This window comes from Armigeres subalbatus, chromosome 1, assembly GCF_024139115.2.
Source record: "Armigeres subalbatus isolate Guangzhou_Male chromosome 1, GZ_Asu_2, whole genome shotgun sequence".
Classification (NCBI taxonomy): domain Eukaryota; kingdom Metazoa; phylum Arthropoda; class Insecta; order Diptera; family Culicidae; genus Armigeres; species Armigeres subalbatus.
Genome location: NC_085139.1, coordinates 221,078,021 through 221,103,345, shown reverse-complemented (window position 1 = coordinate 221,103,345; position 25,325 = coordinate 221,078,021). Strand labels below are relative to the sequence as shown.

At 39.4% G+C, this 25,325-nt stretch overlaps 1 protein-coding gene and 1 long non-coding RNA gene across 3 annotated transcripts in view; one reads left to right on the top strand and one right to left on the bottom strand.

The window, feature by feature from the left end:
• LOC134205790 (uncharacterized) overlaps positions 1–25,325 on the bottom strand; it is a 105,783-nt gene that overhangs the window by 56,554 nt on the left and 23,904 nt on the right. The window lies entirely within an intron of this gene.
• LOC134211184 (uncharacterized) lies at positions 23,085–23,945 on the top strand. 2 transcript variants are annotated; one of them, XR_009978963.1, is made up of 3 exons: positions 23,085–23,208; positions 23,273–23,596; positions 23,762–23,945. It is a non-coding gene; the product is annotated as an uncharacterized LOC134211184 (long non-coding RNA). The 2 variants fall into 2 exon arrangements; XR_009978961.1 differs by having other exon boundaries at positions 23,273–23,675.

The following is a 25,325-nucleotide window of genomic DNA, read 5'->3' as shown; positions in this document are numbered from 1 at the left end:
ACAAAAAGTAATGAAATGTTCCATTCAGCATATATCATGAATAACTACTTGACAATCGTTTTCGAATTTTACTTCAAATATATGAGTACTCATATGATACGAGTAGGTATCGATACTTTTAATTCGATATTTAGAAGTATCGATACTTTTATACGATACTACTTCAAAGTAAAAGTATCGATACCTCAGTGGTATCGTTTCTACAAGTATAAAACCCTTAGCAGGCGGTCGATTGTCATCGGAAGACCCGTGGAAGCGTGAGATTGGAACTTGTGAGGATCAGAGCTGTATAGGTCGCTCCTTCCCAGACGTCAACTCACCATTTCGCAGCCCTGTGTGTGTGTGTGCGCGCACCCACTCAAAAAATGTGGCAAAAGTGTAACTAATTTTTCAGCCATTTATCCTTAACCGAGTTGCATTCGACGCAGAATTCCGTCCCATTGTTTCCTATTGAAAATTGGGCAGATCGGATCATGGGCTCGGAAGTTATGGCCAAAATACCACCTATTTTTTAGAAAAATCGAGTAAAAAATTGTCATACATTTTTCACTTATCTCCAACCGATTTACTTGCAACAAGTTGCATTCGACGCAGCATTATATCCCATTGTTTTCTATCGTAAATTGGCTAGATCGGACCATAGGCTCGGAAGTTATGGACAAAATATAACTTTTTATTTACACGAGAAAGGCACCATCACCGCTAGGTGGATTAATCAGGGATTTTTCTATTTTTCTTAAATATACCGAAATATACGATCGAAATGCCTCACAGTTGATATGTAGGTCAATGCCCATAGCTCATAACCGAGACAAAACTAACAATCGAGTAAAATCGTGTAACCGCCGGGTTCGTAATTAATAAAATTATACACTATTCACTCCCATTGAATAGTACCTATTACATTACAACTACCATTCGTCACACCAGACATCACGCAATGGTGGCTAATTATCCATAATAATGTGAGTACTCTTCCCCGTTCGCTCGCTTTGCCACGAAAAGTACCCGAAAATTAGCTGCATGTAAACATACTTTACCTAATTTGCTGAAACTGCTCAAGTGCACTCGCCTAAAATTGACCCTCATCATCCGGCGTAATCGATTACATGTCTATGTCTGTCTGATGATGACGCCTAAAACTCGTTTTTGAAGCCGTTCAATTCCGCATTTAAACCTGGGGGTCCGACTCACGGCGATCGATCGACGACGCCACGCCGTATGAATCACAATGGCCATACAAATGACATGTGGGCGTTTTGGGTTCGCGGAAAGTGAGAACTAACCGAACAAACGGCGACGACAACGCGGATGGTTAGTTTCCATCGATGATTGCACAATAAATGGGTATTAAACGGTTTGTGGATGGGGTTGCAGGTGGGATGAGCACACTTCCATTCAATAAACTGTTACATCATTTATCGGGCGACTAATGTCTCATTCATTTCGACCTCGTGTTTTTCAGAAGACTGCAAATCTGACCATGAATCTTTTTGATTAGTTCCTGGGAAACGGAAATTAATGCCATCATCCAAATGAAAATACTCTCCTGATAAATTAGAATATGTATTTGACAGGACAGAATATATATGAGGGAAAACTAATTTCAGCACCGCTTGAACCGCATCTTAATTACCGTACGAGTTGTGCAATAATATGGAAAAGTTACTGCGACCTCGACGGACAATTTGTCCTGTCATTAATTGCTCGTTAAATGCATCTCCAGCGCGATCAAATGTTGCGTTGCGTTTCAGAGTGACGCACCGCACAAAACTCCGGAATTAGCGCACGCACGCACGTATCCGTCTGGTCATCATCATCATTCGTCACTGGCTAGCTAGACTTCGGGGAGGATTTCCCTCTATAATTAACCTGGTAATCCAGTCAGGCGAGTAATATTTACTTTCAAAATGAACGCCATTGAGCGTTACCTGAGAGACTGAGACATAGTTAGATAGATTGTCTCATCCCAGGTGCGCAGAAAAGTATCTCGTGATTAATGCATTGTTCGCCGCATTCTCAGCGGAACGCTAATGTCGTCGGTTTACATTTTACATCCATTACCGTGTGGGGCCGAAATCCGTCCACTGTCCATGTTGAATGACTAAATTGAATGAGATTCAATGTAATCAATTTTTATCCGATTTTTAATTTTTGGCGGACAATTGAAATGGAAAGTAGGCCTTGAATCAAAAATTACTTATAAACAAACATATTTCAAATATATCTTTTGAAAAGTCAAAAGTGTCTATACCTATTTTACGTAAAAAGCGTTCAATAATCGGAATTCAACAACGAATTTAAGCTCCATGGACTGCTACTCCAGGTGAGTTTCGTTCAATTTTCATTCCGTGGGTATTGATTTTTTTTTTTCAATATTTGATCAAGGTCGTACCGTTTGTGTCGTGAAAGTGATATTGTACCGCTCATAAAAAAATGTACTCCTCCACTTATTTTTAGTCGCAACGAAAAATACGCACCAGATAGTAAAAAAGAATATTATATCCAGAAAAAAAGCTACTTTGAAGTTTTTGTAAACCACGTGGCCACCACGTGGTATATTCTGGCTGTGGATACTTTGATAGAACGTGCTAATCGTAATACGGATAATTTTTACACGTCTTTGACAGCCATGGAAAATGATCACGAAAGTTGTCATTTTGTTGCAAGGCAAAATACATCAATGGAGGTAATAAACCATAGAGAAAGATTATGGTTTATTACCTATATTGTTACATCCCGAACGAATATTAGACGTGTTATTTACATTAGATTTGAGAGATTATTACAAGTATACAATATGTACGGATTTAGCTCAATTACGGTATAGTTAATCGTCGCATAGGTTAATCGCAGTATTGATCATGTATGATGATGAATTCCCCGTGACCTTTTACGTGGTGCTTTACGATATTAGATTTTCTCCCGGTTTCCATCAAACACGTAAAGGACTGAAACCTTCACAATGATATTCGATCACGTCATGTTTAAGGGTACGATGTAAAATAAGTAAATGCAATACAGGTACAGGGTATGTCCAAAATACCTGGTATAGGCAAATTTTGGGCATAATTAGATGGGTTGTAACTATGTCAATTATTATCCGATTTGGACAATTCAGGAATGGCTGAACTAAAAAATTAATGTAGTTTCACCATATGTTGATGGTACTGACCGTGGCCATCAGATACCGGAGATATTCCGGGTTTTTCGAAGGTAGGTTCAGAACCGTAAATTTGTGGTGGGTATTAGGATAAGTTGTGGTTGAAAACAGAATAATATTAGTAACCACAAATAAAGTAGGGCTCTTTCTGATTGGAACCATATGTTGAAATTCGAAATCGGACCAGAATCAAGTGAGATATGGCCATTTGTTTAGAATCGGTGCCAGAAGGGAGTTTTAAAAGGGACCCTGCCACAAATTCATTTGAATCCAGCTTTTTGACCGATCTTCCATTATAATTACATTCCAGAAGTGTTCTGTCACGTTAAGAATGAAAAACCAATCAAAAAGACGGATTCTGAAGTCGCTGGGGTGCCCCCGGGGAACCCGTAGAGGGGACACTTCAGTTTTGGCACCAAAACTAGTCATTCGACGGTTCGTTTTTCATGGTTTTCTATCAGGAAGCGAGGTATGAATATAAAATGGACCATTGACGGCTCTGACCGCTTCCGGGATCTACGGATTGTCCCCGGGGAACCTGTAGAAGAGGACATTCCAGTTTTGGCACCAAAGCTTGCCATTCGACGGTTCGTTTTTCATGGTTTTCTATCAGAAAGGGAGGTATGAGTATAAAATGGACAATTAATGCCTTTGACTGCTTCCGGGACCTACGGATTGTCCCCGGGGAGCCCGTAGAGGGGACACTTCAGTTTTGGCACCAAAGCTAGCCATTCGACGGTTCGTTTTTCATGGTTTTCTATCAGGAAGCGAGGTATGAATATAAAATGGACCATTGACGGCTCTGACCGCTTGCGGGATCTACGCATTGTCCCCGGGGAACCTGTAGAAGGGGACATTCCAGTTTTGGCACCAAAGCTAGCCATTCGACGGTTCGTTTTTCATGGTTTTCTATCAGGAAGTTAGGTATGAATATAAAATGGACCATTTACGGCTTTGACCGCTTCCGGGACCTACGGATTGTTCCCGGGGAACCCGTAGAGGGGACATTTCAGTTTTGGCACCAAAACTAGTCATTCGACGATTCGTTATTCATGGTTTTCTATCAGGAAGTGAGGTATGAGTATAAAATGGACCATTGACGCCTTTGACCGCTTCCGGGATCTACGGACTGTCCCCGGGGAAACTGTAGAAGGGGACAAGGATGTTAACGATCATTCAGTAATTTGCGTTTGATCATTTAGTAGTTTGTCAATAACACATTCCAGAAGCTGAATTTCAAAATATGTTGTATGGTGGACTTCTAGTACCAAGGTTTTTCTACAACTTTGCCTAATGGTTCGTTATTATAATTCAACTAATAACGGAGTTAGAGCGCTAGTTTCAGTAACTTAAACTAAATGATTGTAATTTTGTTATCATTTAGTCTAAGTTACTGAAACTATAGCTACCCGGGCAGAAGTCATGAACAGAATATCTAAACATGTTATGGTTTTGATTGATATAAGAGATAAAAGAACTGGCAACAATATCAAAAATTTGCACCGAAATATCATTTGAACATCAAGATATGCTATGGATAAGAACAAACTAATGGCACATGATATTGATCACTTATTACAAATAGCACAACTTGATCTCCTCATGATATTTTAGTGCAAAATATTGATATTGTCGTCTGATCCCTTATCTCTTATATCAATCATGTCAATATCTCATTTTGCTATCTTATCAACATTTGATATTAATGAGCTATTTTCGTCTACTCGGGTATAACTTCGTTACTAGTGGAATTCAAACAACGAACCATTAGGCAGAGTTGTAGAAAAACCTTGGTACTAGAAGTCCACCATACAACATATTTTGAAATTCAGCTTCTGGAATGTGTTATTGACAAACTACTAAATGATCGAACGCAAATTACTGAATGATCGTTAACATCCTTGGAAGGGGACATTCCAGTTTTGGCACATTTGGAACCCGTAGAGGGGACATTTCAGTTTTGGCACCAAAGCTAGTCATTCGACGGTTCATTTTTCATGGTTTTCTATCAGGAAGCGAGGTATGAATATAAAATGAACCATTGACGGCTTTGACCGCTTCCGGGATCTACGGATTGTCCCCGGGGAAACCGTAGAAGAGGACATTTCAGGTTTGGTACCAAAGCTAGCCATTCGACGGTTCGTTTTTTATGGTTTTCGAATGACTTCTAGACGTCGAATGACTTCTTTTTGCACTAAAACTGAAATGTCCCTTGACTCAGGCGCATAATGTGAAATGCCCCCTTCTACAGGTTCCCCGGAAACAATCCGTAAGTCCTGAAAGCGGACAAAGTTGTTAATAATTCATTTTATAATCTTACCTCGCTTCCTGATAGAAAACTATTTGAAAAGATCCATCGTTTGACTAGTTTTGACGCTAAATCCGGAAAGACCCTTTTTAAAGGTTCTCCTGGTAATCCAGAGGTCCCGGAAGCGGTCAGAATCGTCATTGGTCAATTTTATATTCATACCTCGCTTCCCGATCGAAAACCATGAGGAACGAGTCGTCGAATGACTAGCTTTAGTGCTAAAACTGAAATGTCCCCTTCTGCAGGTTCCCCGGGGGGCAATCCGTAGGTCCCGGAAGCGGTCAGAGTCATCAATGGTTAATTTTATAATCATAGCTCGCTTCCTGATCGAAAACCATAAAGAACGAACCGTTGAATGACTAGGTTTGGTGCTAAAACTGAAATGTCCCATTCTACGGGTTCCCCGGAGACAATCCGTAGGTCCCGGAAGCGGTCAAAGCCGTCGATTGTCCATTTTATACTCATACCTCGCTTTCTGATAGAAAACCATGAAAAACGAACCGTCGAATGACTAGCTTTGGTGCTAAAACTGAAATGTCCCCTCTACGGGTTCCCCGGGGACAATCCGTAGGTCCCGGAAGTGGTCAAAGGCGTCAATGGTCCATTTTATACTCATACCTCACTTCCTGATAGAAACCATGAAAAACGAACCGTCGAATGACTAGCTTTGGTGCCAAAACTGAAATGTCCTCTTCGACAGGTTCCCCGGGGGCAAATCTGTAGGTCCCGGGAGCGGTCACAGCCGTCAATGGTCCATTTTATACTCATACCTCACTTCCTATGAGTATAACATACCTCACGTCCTGATAGAAACCATGAAAAACGAACCGTCGAATGACTAGCTTTGGTGCCAAAACGGAAATGTCCCCTCTACGGGTTCCCCGGGGACAATCCGTAGGTCCCGGAAGCGGTCAAAGCCGTCAATGGTCCATTTTATACTCATACCTCACTTCCTGATAGAAAACCATGAAAAACGAACCGTCGAATGACTAGCTTTGGTGCCAAAACTGAAATGTCCCCTTCTACAGGTTCCCCGGGGACAATCCGTAGGTCCCGGAAGCGGTCAGAGCCGTCAATGGTCCATTTTATATTCATACCTCGCTTCCTGATAGAAAACCATGAAAAACGAACCGTCGAATGGCTAGCTTTGGTGCCAAAAGTGAAGTGTCCCCTCTACGAGTTCCCCGGGGGCACCCCAGCGACTTCAGAATCCGTCTTTTTGATTGGTTTTTCATTCTTAACGTGACAGAACACTTCTGGAATGTAATTATAATGGAAGATCGGTCAAAAAGCTGGATTCAAATGAATTTGTGGCCTGGTCCCTTTTAAAACTCCCTTTTGGCACCGATTCTAAACAAATGGCCATATCTCACTTGATTCTGGTCCGATTTCGAATTTCAACATATGGTTCCAATCAGAAAGAGCCCTACTTTATTTGTGGTTACTAATATTATTCTGTTTTTAACCACAACTTATCCTAATACCCACCACAAATTTACGGTTCTGAACCTACCTTCGAAAAACCCGGAATATCTCCGGTATCCGATGGCCACGGTCAGTACCATCATCATATGGTGAAACTACATTAATTTTCTAGTTCAGGCATTCCTGAATGGTCCAAATCGGATAATAATTGACATAGTTACAACCCATCTAATTATGCCCAAAATTTGCCTATCCCAGTTATTTTGGACATCCCCTGTATTTATCGTGTAGAATAATTGATCAATGACTCCGATTGAAATGCTTTCGTATTTTTGCAAAAGGAAAATTGAGGCATTGAAATCAAAATTGAATCGCTTAATATGCTGTTCGTATTTTGAATCATAGTGTTCAAAGTATAAGTCAATTTGCGAGATAAACTGTTTCATATAATTTTTATAATAAAATTAATTGGATATATTGGCGCTTATCTGGAAGCGCAGCTCGATTCCGAATTCTAAGAACCTTCTAACTAATTAATGTGCTGATTATAAATCAAAACGGAACGATTGTTGCCCACTGCGAAATGTGAAATGCTCGCTCAGGTTCAATGATTGGGCCAAATAGTGTGCACACCATATCGAATGACAACGACTAACGATGCGTAAACTTTGCAGCCTCCAATGGAAGCATAGTAGTTGGAAGCAAATTTTCTATCGCAAAAAAAAAACTATGAAGCCACGGAAGATCACCGGACCGTGGAACAGAAAATCAAAATAGACTACCGTTCTAATAACCTTTCTAGGAGAGATCGACTATGATGGTGATATTTGAGGTTATGGCTTTCAGTCTTCTTATGCTCAAAAACGGGTTTTACGTTTTTATCCGACGTTTCGGTTACATATATTGTACCTTTATCAAGGAGTTAACTAAGTCCCGTTTTATTGTTACATTGTCTTAGCATAGAACGTTTTGTCACAACTTTATGTTAAATCGCCCCCTCTATTTTTCGGTAGGGGCTGCGAAATTTGAATTTATCCGGGCACCAGGAACTATCGTGTAGTACTTTTTAGCGCCACTTCTATTCTGATACAATATATGTAACCGAAACGTCGGATAAAAACGTAAAACCCGTTTTTGAGCATAAGAAGACTGAAAGCCATAACCTCAAATATGTTCTAATTAACACTAGATTCTTCCAATAGTAAATGTATTTTCAGAGCTTTCTTTTGTGGAATGGACCTCAACATTATGGCCACATGTAAGGTCTTGACTTCAGACGGCTTGCCCTAATGGAAGGACAAACTTTTGATCGGGTGTACTAACTGTAGACAACACTATGACTACATAGAAAAGTGGAAACTGACACTTCTGAAAATTCACTCAATCACACAATTCACAACACCTGACTACAAACAAATCATACTAATCTGATACTCAAAATAACAAGCCCTTTTTGAGTTTATAACGTATTAAAATTGGAAACTCTGGCATGGCATGAGCAGCTACTTTTTTTGGCGTTTTTAAGCCATCATCCTTCGACCGAGCAAGAATAAAAAAACGGCCAATCATCCAATTATATTAAAAACTAAGAAATGTTTCAATCTCTTCGTTACAGCTGTGATAATAATTTTGAATATTAATTGAAATTTTCCCAAAAAATGTAGTAAAAAAGATTTTTTAACACATTTTTGGTGGAGCCATTTTACTCTGCGAGTGCGTTAAAGACCATTCTCCCATATCCTATTGCCCCCACTAATCAATTTCCCAGCGGTGTCCCTGATTATGGCAGCAGTTCCAGCTTCTGGGTCTTCCACATTTGTGGAAAGTTACCCTCGAACAGGCACTCATGAGGCTTCGTTTGGTATTCCATCTGGACCGGGGGCTTTTTTCGTTTTCAGGCACTTCGGACCTTCTACCAGCTCGTCATAGAACACTTGCCGAACCTCGGAAATTGCTTCCACTTCTTCTTCGCCGTACGTTATCGGCAGCCACGTAGTCGGATCGTGTTTCGATAAGAGACCCTCCACGATTTCCTTCAGCATTGCTGGGCACATTTCAGCTGGCGTCGACGGGACTATGATCTTCGCCATTACAACCCGGTACGCGTCACCCCAGGCATTGGCGCCTGCTTCTTGGCATAGCTCTTTGTAGCAATCTGAATGGCTAATCGTGATTAACCGTTTCAATTTCGCTCTCTGTTTCCACCACCTGATCTGAGACAAGCAGCGCGTAGTGCACTGAGCCTCTCGTTCCACCAGTAGGCTGGACGCCGATTGCTCCTAGGCTCCAGTTTTCGCGGAATTTCGGCATCACAAGCCGGTATCATCCTTCTTATCAGTTCGACTGCATCAGGGTTCTCGAAAGTGTTGTCCGGTCGAAGTGCCTCAACAGAGGTCCTTGTTGAAGGCTTTCGTTGACCAATAGAATAGCGAATCGCATGGTGATCGCGATGGGTGTACTCTTCGTGTACTTCGTTGATTTTGGCGATCATGAATCCTTCACATAAACTCTCCACTACTTCTTGGATAGGAAATCTGCCCATAGCTTGTATTGCAGCCAATCCCTTTCTAGCAGCCACCCAGTTGTCGTTATCAGGGAGAACTTGATACGGCTCTGTTGTTGACTGCCCTGTGCGGTTTCGCAGTGATTCAGATTAATCCTAATTATCTCCACTAACGCTGGCCTGCAATCGCCCTCTTATATGCAGGACATTTGTAGCCACCACCCGTCTGATGGTTATTACCGCCATCTGGTGAGCAAAGCATGCACTTGGGTCTTTGCGTGCAGTCTTTCGCAAAATGACCTGTTTCCTCGCATTTCATAACATTCTGGATTATTGATTACAAGTTTGTTTGAAAAAATATACATTTCTGTTCTGATATCCAACGACCATATAGGAGTACGCAGTGTAAAAGCGTGGCCAAAAGTATGTCAATCATTAAATATGTCAATCATTTTTGTCATTTTGTCTGCAAGAGCATTCAATAGAAACAGTGAAGTTCACATTCATCTAGCAGTGAAGTATGACCACTGGCGGCGTCAGTTATTGTTTTTTGATAGAGCACCACTTGGCGCAGGAGCACTGTCTTTGAGAACTACAGCGTGCTTGCAACAAGTGGGGCCCACATCTGGCTCCGTCAGTGAGTATGATCTTCCTTATGTTAATCTTCATTTCATTTGATTATTACTTACTAAATTTTCCGAAAAGATGTACTTTGTTTGTTTACTTCAACAATATAAATTTGTCATCGAATCATGTTAAAGTCCCTGGATGACGTTTTGTAATCAAATGAAGCCGGTCTAATAAATACGAAATGCAAATCAACCGCTATGTTTCTTAATAATCTTAACATCCGAAAAATGCGTAGCGTATGCTTTTATCCATCGGTGTGTTAATCAAAGTCTTCTTTGGAAGCGAGACATGATTTATGTGAGGTTTGGCACTCAAAACGATGATTTTTTTTCTAGCATTTTTAACCTTCCTAGTGCATTAAAAAAAAGTTACACATTGTGCATTAGCGGGTCAAAAATGACCCCAAATTGAATTCGCTCCCAAAAGTTCATTTTCGAACCGATTCTCAATCTTTTGGAATCAAATTGAAGGTATGGATTCCACGGATGTCGTTACGGACAGATTTTTGCACTTTGGCCATTCTGGTTCCCAGGAATCGATGTTGAAGGAACATAGATTCTTAGGTCAATTTTTGGCGTGATTTCTTGCCTCTCGAAGGGTGATTTTGGAAATGCTCATTAATTTGCGTAGCAATAATTCTATTAGAATGTAGCCATTGTCCATTTCCATGGATCAACACAATTCCTGGTTATTTCACGGTCCGGTGTCCCTCCGGAAGATCCGGAACATCAGTAGAAGTGGTCAATTCATTGAACTCATCCTAGAAGAGCGCGGTTTTTTTTCAAAGCTTTTAATTATCGAACGCTGAGTAACAAATGATTGTGGTGACCCATTGTGATGGACCTGCGTGGCCACCGGAGGTCCTCCAGAGGATCCGGAACATTCGGTGAAGTGGTCAATTCATGGAACTCATCCTAGAAGAATGCAGTTTTCACAAAACTTTTGATTATCGTAATTTGAGTAACAAATGATTGTGGTTACTCATTTTGGTGGAACTGGGTGGCCACCGGAGTTTTCCGGAAGATCCGGAACATCCGTAAAAATGGTCAATTAATGAAACTTATCATATAATAGCGCGGTTTTTTTTCCAAAGCTTTTCATTATCGAACTATAAGTAACAAATGATTGTGGTGACCCATTTGGATGGACCTGTATGGCCGAAGGTCCTTCAGAAGATCCGGGACGTCCGTAAAGTGGTCAATTCATGAAATACATCATAGAAGAGTGCGTTTTTTTTCCAAAACCTTTCCTCATAGTACTTTGAGTAGCAAATGATTGTGGTGACCTATTTTGGTTGATCTGGGTGGCCACCGGAAGTGCTCCAGAAGATCCAGAACGCCCGTAAAAATGGTCAATGCATGAAACTTATCATAAAAGAGCACGGTTTTTTCTAAAGCTTTTCATTATCGAACTTTTAAAAAAATCTTTCTATTATCGAGCTCTGAGCAAGATACGAAGGAATGTCGTGACCCGTTCTTATTTACCAAAGTGACTACCGGAGGTCGGAGTGACTACCGGAACATCGGTTAAAGTGGTTAATTTATGTAATACATACTAGAATAGGCTATTTTTTTAATTTCCTTGTCGTACTCTGAACATGAAATTATTGCCGTAACCTTTTCTCACGGATGTGAGTAGCAACTAAAGGCCCTTCGGAATGTCCGTATCACACGTAAAAGAGATCATCAATTCATAAAACCCACCTTAGAAATGGCGTGTTTTCCATAGAAGAAGAAGATGAAGCACACTATTCTTCTAAACCTTTTTATTTTCCTAATTTTAGAAACCAATGATCGTAACCATTTCGCATGGATTGCCCACTGTATGTCTTCAGGTACATTCAGATCATCCGTAAAATCGGTCAATTCATGAAACTTATCATAGTTTTCCTATTTTCATATCCTGAGTAATGGATGATCGTTGTAACCCATTCTCAGGAACGTTTGTAGTCACGAATGAAACTCCGCAAGATCAAAAAATCTGTAATTATAGTCAATTCATAAAAATTAAGATGACACTATTTGTTTTTGAAAGGACAATCACATTAACCCAGAAAATATTTTCAAGTATGGCATAATTTGCTTCCATGATCGATATTCACCATTCACCACGAATTGACCACTTTAACGGACGTTCCAAATCTTCCGGAAGACCTCGGTAGCCACCCAGGTCCTTAAAAAAGGGTTATCATAATCATTTATTACTCAGTGTTCGGTGATTCAGCTATTCCATTGTGAGTTTTATGAATTGACCATTTCTACGGATGTTCCAGATCTTCTGGAGGAACTCCAGTGGCCACTCAGGTCCATCACACTGGGTCACCATAATCATTTGTTACTCAGTGTTCGATAATGAAAAGCTTTGGAAAAAACCGCACCCTTTTATGATAAGTTTTATGAATTGGCCATTTTTACGGACGTTCCGGATCTACTGGAGGACCTCCGGTGGCCACCCAGGTTCACCAAATTGGGTCACCACAATGATTTGTTACTCAAAGTACGATAATGAAAAGCTTTGGAAAAAAAACGCGCACTTCTAGCATGAATTCCATGAATCTATACAATTTCGTCGAAAGTCATTTCGTTGAAAGACATTTAGTCGAATGACATTTGGTCTAAACAACATCACGTCGAATGGACGTTTTATCGAAGGGACAATTAGTCGAAAATGATTTTTTATTCCACTAGAGACGTAGGACATTTGATCGAATGACGTTTGGTCGAAAGGACACTACGTCGAATTGACATTTAGTCGAAATCAGTTTTCTGAAAGAATCTTCGTACATTTGGTTATATGACGTTTGGTCGAAAGTGGATTTTCGAATTGATAATCTTGGTACATTCAGTCTAATGACGTTCCGTAGAATGGATATTTGAAACAAAAAACTTAAGCCAATAACAATTAAAAAATAAATGATTTATTGCGGTATTCCTAAAAGTCATATAATTATTTTTCCAATATTGTCCAAAGAATGATGGGCTGATAAAAAGAATAAATAATACGAAAACGGTGATATATTATTCTTGACTAGATATTGACTTCCGTGAACCCCTCTAACCGACTACATTGAATCTATACCACCGAAAATAGAATAGGGTATACTGCCGCTAACCGCAAGTCGAGCACATCTGTACATGGAGCCCCATATACAGATGTGCTCGACTTGCGGTTAGCGGCAGTATATATTTTGCTACTTCTGAAGGTTTTCAATTTTTCAATAATCCACCAGGTCTCCATAAGTTTCTGTTGGCTCAGATGAAAAATCCTCATTGGCTTCCTTATTCGTTTCTTCAGCTGCTGATTGAAATTCCTCATGTCCACTGAATTCCTCCAACCAGTTTATTCATGTATCTTATGGATTATTTTACCATAAATGTCTAAATCTTCTTTCGATTAAATGTCCTTTCGTTAAAATGTCCATTCGACTAAATGTTCCTTCGACCAAATGTCCTTTCAACAAAATGTCGAACTAAACGTCATTCGACGAACTGTCCCAAAGCCGAAACCCATGAATTGACAATTTTTACGGACGTTCCGGATCTTCTGGAGCACCTCCTGTGGCCACCCTTCTTCTTCCTCTTCTTATTGGCATTACATCCCCACACTGGGACAGAGCCGCCTCGCAGCTTAGTGTTCATTCTGCACTTCCACAGTTATTAACTGCGAGGTTTCTAAGCCAGGTTACCATTTTTGCATTCGTATATCATTAGGCTAACACGATGATACTTTTATGCCCAGGAAAGTCGAGACAATTTCCAATCCGAAAATTGCCTAGACCGGCACCGGGAATCGAACCCAGCCACCCTCAGCATGGTCTTGCTTTGTAGCCGCGCGTCTTACCGCATGGCTAAGGAGGGCCCCTAGGTCCACCAAAATAGGCCCCCATAATCATTTGTTACTCAAAGTACTATGAGGAAAAGCTTTGGAAAAAACCGCACCCTTCTATGATAAGTTTCATGAATTGGCCATTTTTACGGACGTTCCGGATCTACTGGAGAACCTCCGGTGGCCACCCAGGTCCACCAAAATGGGTCACCACAATCATTTGTTACTGAAAGTACTATGAGGAAAAGCTTTGGAAAAAACCGCACCCTTCTATGATAAGTTTCATGAATTGGCAATTTTTACGGACGTTCCGGATCTATTGGAGGACCTCCGGTAGCCACCCAGGTTCACCAAATTGGGTCACCACAATCATTTGTTACTCAAAGTACGATAATGAAAAGCTTTGGAAAAAAAAGCGCACTTCTAGGATGAGTTCCATGAATTGACAATTTTTACGGACGTTCCGGATCTTCTGGAGCACCTTCGGTGGCCGCCCAGGTCCACCAAAATAGGTCCCCACAATCATTTGTTACTCAAAGTACTATAAGGAAAAGCTTTGGAAAAAACTGCACCCTTTTATGATAAGTTTCATGAATTGGCCATTTTTACGGACGTTCCGGATCTACTGGAGAACCTCCGGTGGCCACCCAGGTCCACCAAAATGGGTCACCACAATCATTTGTTACTCAAAGTACTATGAGGAAAAGCTTTGGAGAAAACCGCACCCTTTTATGATAAGTTTCATGAATTGGCCATTTTTACGGACGTTCCGGATCTACTGGAGGACTTCCGGTGGCCACCCAGGTCCACCAAAATGGGTCACCACAATAATTTGTTACTCAAAGTACTATGAGGAAAAGCTTTGGAAAAAACCGCACTTTTTTATAATAAGTCATGAGTTGGTCATTTTTACGGACGTTCCGGATCTACTGGAGGACTTTCGGTGGCCACCCAGGTCCACCAAATTGAGTCACCACAATCATTTGTTACTCAAAGTACGATAATGAAAAGTTTGGAAAAAAAAGCGCACTTCTAGGATGAGTTCCATGGAATGACAATTTTTACGGACGTTCCGGATCTTCTGGAACACCTCCGGTGGCCGCCCGGGTCCACCAAAATAGGTCCCCACAATCATTTGTTACTCAAAGTACTATAAGGAAAAGCTTTGGAAAAAACCGCACCCTTTTATGATAAGTTTCATTAATTGGCCATTTTTACGGACGTTCCGGATCTACTGGAGGACTTCCGGTGGCCACCCAGGTCCACCAAATTGGGTCACCACAATCATTTGTTACTCAAAGTACGATAATGAAAAGCTTTGAAAAAAAAATCGCGCACTTCTAGGATGAGTTCCATGAATTGATTTTACGGATGTTCCGGATCTTCTAAAGGAACTCCGGTGGCCACTCAGGTCTATCACAATGGGTCACCACAATCATTTGTTACTCAGCGTTCGATAATTAAAAGCTTTGAAAAAACCGCGCTCTTCTAGGATGAGTTCAATGAATTGACCACTTCTACGGATGTTCCGGATCTTCCGGAGGGACACCGGACCGTGAAATAACCAGGAATTGTGTTGATCCATGGAAATGGACAATGGCTACATTCTAATAGAATTATTGCTACACAAATTAATGAGCATTTCCAAAATCACCCTTCGAGAGGCAAGAAATCACGCCAAAAATTGACCTAAGAATCTATGTTCCTGCAACATCGATTCCTGGGAACCAGAATGGCCAAAGTGCAAAAATCTGTCCGTAACAACATCCGTGGATTCCATACCTTCAATTTGGTTGCAAAGATTGAGAATCGGTTCGAAAATGAACTTTTTGGAGCGAATCCAATTTGGGTCATTTTGACCCGCTAATGCACAATGTGTCACTTTTTGTTGTGGCGCTCCTAGAGGTCGCTGATAGCTGGTTATCACCCCAAAATTTTCATTTCCAAAAGTTAGGAAAAGTCAGAAAATTTCAACGCCCTATCTCATTTGATTACAAAGCTACAACGTTTTTAAATCATCTCTGGGCCAAAATAGACCCCAATGCACTAGGAAGGTTAAGCAATCTTTACTATATCAAAATAAAAATAAGTCCGATTGCGTGAGTATGCGTGAATTTTTTTTATGGAGCTTATTCAGTAAACTCCAATTTTTCCAACGCTGACAATTTTGTGGCTTGGACTGGTTTGGAACCTAATCATAAGTTTTATTTTGTAAAACATATTATTGTAAAAAGGTAGAAAAAAGTTAGCTATTAATATAATAATTATGGATCTCATGAAAAAGGTTTCAGATCGAATCGTACTTGAAAAAGTGGTCCATGTATGGATTAAAACACCAGTTCTATATTCATAGTAACAACAAATGGCACTGAAAAATCATTGTGTTTATGGAACATCCGCAAATTACTTAACGCTTAGAGGGGGAGTTGGGTTTCCTGAAGTGTGACAATCCATACAAATTTTCTAGATACCTCATACAAAAAGTGTGACATAGGCCATCTTTGCGTTACGTAATTAATGGATCTTCCCTAATGATGAAATGAATATTTTCATTTACAAAAGAATCTGATCTCGAATACATGTCCCTTGTCCACCAATTTTTGAAAGTTGCTGATGTTAGATTATAATCGTCGTCCATCCATCCCTTTGCTGTCGTAATCCCTTAAGAATGTCTTCCTCTTGTTGTACATCTCAATATCTGTCGTTAATCCCTCCCGTATGTCTTCCTCTCATCGTTGTCTCCCAAAAAAAGTTTGTCTCGTTACAGATGTGAAACATTGCCAAGGATTTCAACTGTGTAAACATCAGCATTGTAATTAATTAAGAACCCTAAATTCCCTCCCTTTCCTATTGTATTATTGTATTCCCTAACCTCGACCAAACCGCGAGTCTTTCGGTTCCCCAAAACTAACATTAGTGTATAAGAATCATGAAAAAATGTATTCAAAAACATGATTACGGCTCCGTAACGCTTTACGGAAAATGAGCCTTCCAAATAAATGATAGTTAAAAAAAAAAAAGAATCACTCGGTGATTCAAGGTGATCCATACACAATGTCATGCTCAGAATGTCGGGCAATAACCCGGTGTAAATGGTTCCTGATAGGGATCCGCAGGGGAACAGAGAGCAAGGTGGATCGATTTGTGTTGCAGAGGCCTTAGTTTGAATAAATCAAATAAAATAAATTCCGTTGTAAGAATGTCAAATGGTGCTATGCGATGAAATTCATTATTTTTGGTTTTATTTCATGGATGTTCCGGAATTTTCGGAAGGTCACGACATGTATAAGCCACAACATCTAGTGCATCTGAAAAATCTTGGTGCCTAACGATAAAATTTAGAAGTTTTCATTTTTTGGAATCCTCCAGACTTCCCGGAGGACCGCACGGTGGTTAGAAGTGTGCGCCGTCGCCGCCGACAGTTTATGGCAATCCCATTGAAACTCCAGAGGATTTCTCGTGAAAAAAGCTATTTTTCTTGAAAATTCCATTCATTTTTACGTTGAAAAATCGAAAAAGCTTTTCGTAAAACTAAGAACTTTCATTGGAAATTTTGAAGAATTTTCTTCGATATCTCGAAAATACTATGCACCGTTGAAATTCTAAGTAAATTTCCTTAAAAATTTGGAAGATCTGTTTTGTAGAATTTAAAAGAAAGGAAGACAGGATCACCGTCTTTGACCAAAGGTTGCCCAGACTGAATACTTAACACTTATCATTTGACAACGGACAGGACATTCACACAGCACCCAGTGAACCAGCGGAGCGTTTTCCGCTTCACGATGTTTTCTCCTTACTAGGGCGGGAATCAAACTCACACTCCATGGCCTGCAAATACGCTTAGACGATTGGCGCCACTAACCACACGGTCACGAAGCCCACCAGGTGCAAATTCCAGAAATTTCCCCGGTAAATTAATTTCCTTTGGCCTTTGGGAATCTCAAAGATTTACGTGTCTCAAAGTGTCGTTTGCCGGAGCTGCCGGAAAAAATCATTTGACCACAAATGCTGCTTGGACGGATGAGGTGACATAAGGTCGAAAACGTTTTGGCCAAAAATTCCATTGGCTGAAAGCGACGTACGGGTGAAGATCATACGTCCGAACTGATAATTTGGCCGAAAAAGACGTTTACTCCGACAGCTCATTTGATCGAAAATGACGTTAGGCCGAACAGGTCGACGTTTTTCGCCATATAATCGGATCAGCCGAATAACATTTTCAGCCAAATTGCCCTTCCTGCTAAACTACCGTTTCGGACAAATAGAATTTTCGACGACAAGGCCTATTCGACCAAACGACCTGTTAGAGCATATGGCTTTTTCAGCCAAATGTCGAGTTTGGTCGTACCGTCAAACCGTTTTCCGTATCGAACAAATGGAATTCGGTTAGATAGCTTTAGGCTTAACGTATTATTCGGCCATGTGGTATTCGGTCAAATGACTTTCCACTGAATGATTTTCAAACGAACGACCCTTCGTCTTTTGAAAAAAAATTCATAGAATTTCCGCAGAATTACTAATGGAAAACATAAAAAAATTCACGTAGAAATCCAAAGAAATTCCGAAAAAAATCCAGTTGAACTTCCGTTGGAAACAGTTTTTGTGAAACTTAAAAACAATCACAAGGAAATTCTGTTTAGTGGAAACTCTGGAAAATTCACGAATGAGAAAAAAAAATCGAAGCATGCATGCCCGGTGGCATAGGCAAACTTCTAAACAATTTCCCGTGAAAATTTCAAAGAAATTCCGGTGAAAACTTTAGAGCATTTCCTGTTGAAAATTCGAAAACTTGGAAGAATCTCCTGGGACAGTTCATTAGATTTTTGAGCCAAAAAAAAAAAAATTCCCGTTAATGTTAATTTAATTAAGTCATTTAACTGCAATTCGACCGCTAAACTTCAAACTGGTGTCAAACTCAATGACAGCTGCATTGCGCTGCACATTTAGATGCACTTTTTTTTGCATCTGACGTCGATTGACAACCGTTTGACGTCTAGAATGCGTTGCAGTTGTCGAACGGCATTCGTTAACTGAAGAGTATTTTTTTTGCAGTTATCGAACGGCTACTGTATCCCGAAAAAAAAACGTTACGAACGTAATAAATAAATCGCCAAGCCAAGTAGTCAGAGCCCATGAACGGACCAACAGGATATTTTATTAGATTTTATATAACTAGAATAAAGATTATTTGAGCAAAAGTTGAATTTCCAGCGACAACAAAAAAATGGCTCGATTATCCGGAGGGTTCAATTATCCGAAGTGAATTTTTTTTAAATTAGTAGCACTATTTGAGAATTCCAAAACGATAAATAATATGGAAACATCTAAAAATTTTGTTTTTGACTTTTGGGCAGGATTTGGGTTGAAATACTCCTCAGTGCGACGGTTAGATTTAAACGAAGCTGGAACATTTTTGGACTAGAATTTAATAAATAAGAGAAGATTAGAGTTCATTAGGCCCGATTCGATTCCCGCCCCGGTAAGGAGGAAACTTTTCGTGATCGTAAAATTCTCCACCGGTCCACTGGGTGTTATGTGTCCTGTCCGTTGTCTAGGTATTAAGTGTTCAGTCTGTACGACCTCTGGTCGAAGACGGTGTTTCTGTCTTTTAATAATTTCTCACAGTAAATATATTGTAGTTCTTGTTGAAAACCGAAGTGAGCTCTACGACAGTCGTATGTTTCAACTATTTCGCGAGTAGTGTGCATGTTGGGGTGGGTCATAGATGCAAAATACAGTTGCAACATCCGAAAATTGGAGAAAATTCGATTGTCACTATGCGTTATTCAGGAAATCTCATTAAAATCCGGCTTTCAGGTGTCCTTCATTCAATACTTCTACAAGACCTTCCGGATCTCAATTTTTTTTTCAAAAATCCTTAAAATATTTCCACAATTATAAAACAAAGGAAAAATTTACAAAAATCGAGGTAGAGAGAACAGGGTGTGAAATGTTGCCAAAGCAGATTCGATAGATACGGGGAATTGACTGATATCTCATCGTTATTAGCTGGTTATGGAACAATTTCTCGCAAGGGCAGCTGTTGTATAATTGGTAATACGTCCGTGTACTTAATGGAATAGTGTGGGTTCAAGTCCCACCGGCAGCCGAATCTTTTTTCGCAACATCTCATAAAAACACCTTAAAATGGCAAACTTAACTAGGTATGTGTATCAAAATTAAACATCTTTTCCAAAAAAAAAAAACAAACATCTAACTACATCTCAAAAATTAGTGCAAATATCAGGATTTGTTTAACTAGCTTTATTATTTGGAAGGCTCAGTCGTCTATGAAAATATTAAGATTATTGAACTCTCACAATATGATGAAGATTGCATTAATTTTTTTATGGACCCCACAATATCAACAAATCATCTTCGTTTTTACCTTTATTAAGCGAAGGGTTTTTCCTGAGCTTTCCAACTCACCGTTTTTCATTCAAAACATGTTTTGCCTTTCTCGTATACAAAGTATACGTAAAGGCTATAGGATCACTCCAAAACCGAACTTTTGATAGAAGGCTCGGAGACCCATAGTGTTGTATACCAATCGACTCAGCTCGACGAATTGAGGTGATGTCTGTATGTGTGTATGTATGTATATGTGTGTGTACAAAAATGTGAGACACACTTTTTGGTACTTAGCATTATTCGATTTGCTCGCAACAAGTTGCAGTCGACGCAAATTGCGGTCTAGTTGTTTCCTATTGGAAATTGGCCCGATCGGTCAATGCGTTCCAAAGTTATTGAAAAAACATTGTTTTTCTGCCAAGGGTCCCCCTTGGGAAAAAAAATTTGAAAAACGATTTTTTTTCGTAGATTGCAGTAATGCATTCAAATGACCGCAAATGCAAATGATTTGATGGAAAAAGTAAAATCTATCCCCCTAAAGTGCTATTTCGACCTCTCTTATGTGTTTTTCTCATTTTTTAATGCACGAGAAAGGCACCACCAACGCTAGGTGGATTGATCTGGTTTTTTTTTATTTATATGCAGCGTGAGAAAATAATCGACCCCCTCGTTTCCCCGTTGGCCATTACGTAATTAGTGCACGGGCCTCGCAACCTTCAAATTGCTCTCAAAAATTAGGAACACCACACAATTAGCATAAAATTGTGAAGAAAGTACGGTCCCTCGAAGCTTTCTGCATATCACACAAACAGCAATAAAGAGATTCAAAAACTGCAAAGCAGATTTGAACAACCTTAAGGTACACCGGGGCAAGTTGAAATGCGGGGTAAGTTGAAACAGAAGCTGTAATTTAGATCTGAAATGACCGAATGCCCTGATTGTTTTTTTTTTTAACAAACAACTCTCCTAAGCGCACCTTCTGACTGCCATTCCCGGAAGATTGCAGCAACTAGAAGCAATTCCTGTCATTGTTTATTTTCCACCCTTTGCAAAATCTAAACCAACTATTTGACGTGCCAATGAAACAGGTCTCAAAATGATATTTGGAATAGTTTTTTCATCAAATTTGCATGGTAGGCAATCATCCAATGTTGAATATGCATGATGATTATGAAAAATCAATGAAAACTCCATTTTAATTTTTGAAATATGGTCGTTTGAAATTGATCCGCATTTTTAACCTATCGGGGCAAATAGAAATGCGTGGTGTGGGGCAAGTTGAAACAACGATTCAAAACGTCACCCTCGCAATTTAAAGTAATTTTTTTTCCAGAATTCAACATGGAGAATACAGTCGAAGAACATAAATTTATGAAAAGGTCCAAACTTCTGAAAATAAATTTAATAAATTTCCGCCCATCCTGTCATGAACGCCCTCCTACAATCTTAACTAAAAAATAGGATGAAAACGGTCATGGTTAAACTGCATGGTCTAGTTTTGAGATTCCTAATCAACTTTTCCTCGTAGTGAGCACTGGCACTCAAAAATATAAATCATAAAGCATGTAAACATTTCAGCAACTCCACCGTTCACTTCCGCAGTCCCCTCTTTCTCTAGTCGAGGAGTTTATGAGACATACGGTGGTTAATTAATGTGAATTTATGGAGAAGCCACAACCGAATTAATTAGGCACACAATTCAAGTGAACCAACTAATGAACCATCCTGAAAAGAACTCCGAGTGGTCACCAGAAGGACGTAATCAATCTGCACGCAAAAAAAAGAGTTCATGAATTCGTGAACTAACAAGTTCTCGGTGTATTTGTTCGTGAACAACAGCCACGGATTCGGGAACACAGTCACGTTTTCTGGAACGTTCTGGAAAACGTGACTGGTGTTCCCGAATCCATGAATTAAATCACGGTGTATTTTTGCTGGTTCACGATTTTTTTTGCGTGTGATAAATTTTCAGCGTAGTGCGATCTCTAGAATTTGGTCCCTGAAAATTACGTTTGTGACTTTGTTGTATACTGCCCTTTTTCGCATAAGAGTTCCATATTTTAGTTTATTTTTGTGTAAAAGAGTATCCAAATCTAGAATGTGTCTTTTATGAAAGTAAATATCAAGATGAGACAACACAAATGGGATTTGATTTTCAAATTTCTACAACAAAGCCTACTATTTTATCAATTTTTCTTAAACAGGAGACAATTTTGAGCTAATTTCTTAAAGAAAATAAAAACCGTCAAAAATTTACATGGGACTCTTTTGCGAATCCTGGCAGTACAGTCACCTTGACAACCTCGTGGATCTTGAGTCTCACTGAGTACATATATTTTGTTTTTTAATACGGCAAAGTTAAGTTATGTTTGTATATAGCGCAGTGTTTAAACTTGCCCCGATATGTGGGGCAAGTTGAAACAATGCATATAAAAAAATATTTTCAGTATACAAAATATTTATAAAAAAGTTTGGTAAGGTTGCTTATTTTTTAAGCATAATCTTTGGCCCGAACTATCAAACACCGCAAACGGATTAAAAATTTATCAAAGGATGATTTTTTTACAGCACTTCAAACTTCAACTTTGAAAAAACCGTTTCAATTTGCCCCGGTGTACCTTATGCATAATTCATAAAAATACAATGAAATACGTTCAAACCAGATGCGATTAAAAGACATTAAGTTAAGAATCCTCAGCATAGATATAATTATCAAGATGTTGGGGTCAGAACAATTAGCAGTCATTTTTTGGTTCCATTAGCACAAATTACCGGTACCCAAAAGTTTTGCAAAATCGAGCTGCCCCTTAAATGGAAAACACATCACACACTTTTCTTCCAACTTTTCGCCCCTCGATATTTTCGTTACTTAGTAACGAGAAGACCAAAAAAATCTGAATGTTTATTGTTCGCAATCTCAAGAAGTGAAGAACGGAAAAACTCGCAACTGAAGTTGCTTTCATCTGGATTCTAAAGTGTTGCTTAATGCGATTTTTTTAAGTTGTAAGTACTTTTCGAAAGCTATGGAATGTGAATAGATCATAATTATTACCGTTTCCATCTATAGATCTTCCCATGGCGCGACCGCTTGATTGCTGATCTCTAAATAGTTTCTGGCATGCAACATCTTGACCCATTTTATTCAAGGAATCAAATACCTTGGCATTGATACAGCGATATGCCACCTTATCTTCCCCAATCCCGTGATGTTCACCAAAACCCGGGCAATCGGTGATTTCATTCATGAGTCATTTCAGCTCAACCACCCATTCAACTGCAATCAGAAGCTGCCCTGGATGATCTGACCTTGTTCTGCTGCTACCTCCCAGGTTGATGCTCGAAAAGCCGTGCACCGTGAAATATCAACACCATGTCAGATACCCTTTTATCGGTAGTAGGATTCCTAAGTAGTTTGCCCCGATTTTCCCTTTGTATGATTGGTTTAGAATAACTATGAGTGGTTTTTAAATGTACATATTTGTTCTATTTTGTTCTACTACAACTAAATACCTGATGATTGTTATCCGTATTCAACCCATGGTTTTGCTTATTTCAGAATGGACAGCTAATATTCACTACAGTCAGCAGAAAGCGCGATGTTTCGGATTTCCAATTTGTTCCGTTGCAGGACAGAGATATTTTTTCCGAAACATCTTGTAACAGTTAATCAGAGCAAATTGTCTGTGCTGAACCAATTAGGAACCTGGCGTGAAGATTGAACATATGAAGGACGATTTTGCTATTTAGCTACCAAATTATAAAAAGCTTAAATAAATGTATTTACTACAAATTTGATTTAATTATTTATTTATTTATTTAAATTTATTGAAAATTTTTAGGGTTTATTAGTAAAGAGCATTTCACCCTATATACATTCTCTTCTGAATCCTATCCTATATGCCTCGCGAGGGCATCAATGTAGCCCCTATGTACCCTTAATTGAAACAAAAATCAATCCTACCATGTGAAATACACTTCACGTACAACACAGCAACAGAACACGAACAAGCTCCAAATTTAGGGAGAGTTCGCATCCTTCAAAAAAAGGACCTGTTAAAAAATTACGAGCCGAAATGCTGCTCTATATAAGAAGAAATTGATGCAACCTACCATAGATACCAACATTAACCCTCTACCACATGATCTTCTCGCAGCATCTAAAGGTCTCCCTCTTCACATTACTCACTGTTCCTATCACTCTCCATCAAAGCGGAGACGAAGGAACCGACTAAGGAAATCTCGCTTAACTTTTCAAAAGGACCTAAGTAACATTTTTTTCATGAATTAATTTGAATACTGCAATCAATAGCTTTCATGTTATTCTGTTCATTGCGCTATTCAAATTAATTCATGAAAAAAATGTTACTTAGGTCCTTTTGAATAGTTAAGCGAGAAATGTTGAGTTAGTTGTCAGTTAACTGCTAAGCACGCAACACGCGTGATTCGCAATAATTTTCAACCAATCATCGGTGGAGTTAATGTTGGATAACATAATGTATTTGTACATAGCACTAGAATTAAGGCTAAACTAAAAGCAGCGAGTTCAGTTCCCAATAAACCACGGACAGTAAAAGTATTCCATGTTTTTCGGTCGGTCGTGTTGATTGATTTTTACCTGAAATGTTCTCGAATTGTTGGTTGGCAATAAATTCAAGTTTGACTAAAAAAGGGGGCAGAGGTTGAGTGCATTTGTGCAACAGTTCATAATGTGCATTGAGCGCAATTCGGTCCTCCCATCGACCGCCATATTTGCTTGTGCTTAGCACAGCGATGAAGAACATGACCCAAGTAAACAAATTATTTTATTGTACAAAACTGGCTACTTTTTGGAAATATTTGTATTCATTATGCTCTGTTGGATATGTTTAATCGTCATTACTATTGAAAAGTGTGAAATTTTATGTATTTTGTGTTTATTTCGACTTTCGCTTTGTGCGCGAAATTAGGCATATGAGTGTGACTAGGGTGCCTAATTTCTTTTATTGTTGTTGCTTAGTTTCATTTGCAACATTCTAATTAAACAAAAGCAATAGAGTAGAGTGGGGCAAGAGTACGCACTTAGTTTTCAATCGATCATGTGGCCCTTATGAAGCAAGCTTCTGCATGTCAAATCAGTGTCG